This window comes from Penaeus monodon, chromosome 23 (genome assembly GCF_015228065.2).
Source record: "Penaeus monodon isolate SGIC_2016 chromosome 23, NSTDA_Pmon_1, whole genome shotgun sequence".
NCBI classification, from domain to species: Eukaryota; Metazoa; Arthropoda; class Malacostraca; order Decapoda; family Penaeidae; genus Penaeus; species Penaeus monodon.
This window is the reverse complement of record NC_051408.1, coordinates 37,426,220-37,426,599: the sequence shown is the minus strand read 5'-3', so window position 1 is coordinate 37,426,599 and position 380 is coordinate 37,426,220. Positions and strand designations below refer to the sequence as shown.

The 380-nt window shown below is 40.8% G+C and overlaps 1 protein-coding gene across 1 annotated transcript in view; it reads right to left on the bottom strand.

Moving 5' to 3' along the window:
* Window positions 1-380, bottom strand: part of LOC119587982 (heart- and neural crest derivatives-expressed protein 1-like) — a gene marked incomplete at its 5' end in the record, with an annotated part of 8,094 nt that overhangs the window by 830 nt on the left and 6,884 nt on the right.

Here is a 380-nt window from a genome sequence, read left to right as displayed (position 1 = left end):
TAAATCCGCCACACGATCACAAAGCAACGAAAGTGAAGTCAAGCACGAAGTCAACAAACGCAAAGATTCGCCGATAGATAGATAGGCTACAAAAATAGACTGTCTACAAAAGTCGACCTCAAAGGCAAACGCCAACTCGCGCGGAACAGCAAACGCCAAGGAGAAAGCGGCCATTGCGAGACGATGGAGATAAAAAGGAAAGGAAAAAAATTAAAAAGAAGGACGAGTCACACGAAGACGAAGACGAGAAAAGAAAGGAGAGAGAAAAGAAAGAGTAATAACATAAGACGGTGAAGAAAAAAAAAATTGTCACACAAGACAAAGACGAGAAAAGAAAGGAGAGAGAGAAGGAAAGATAATAACATAAGACGATGAAGATG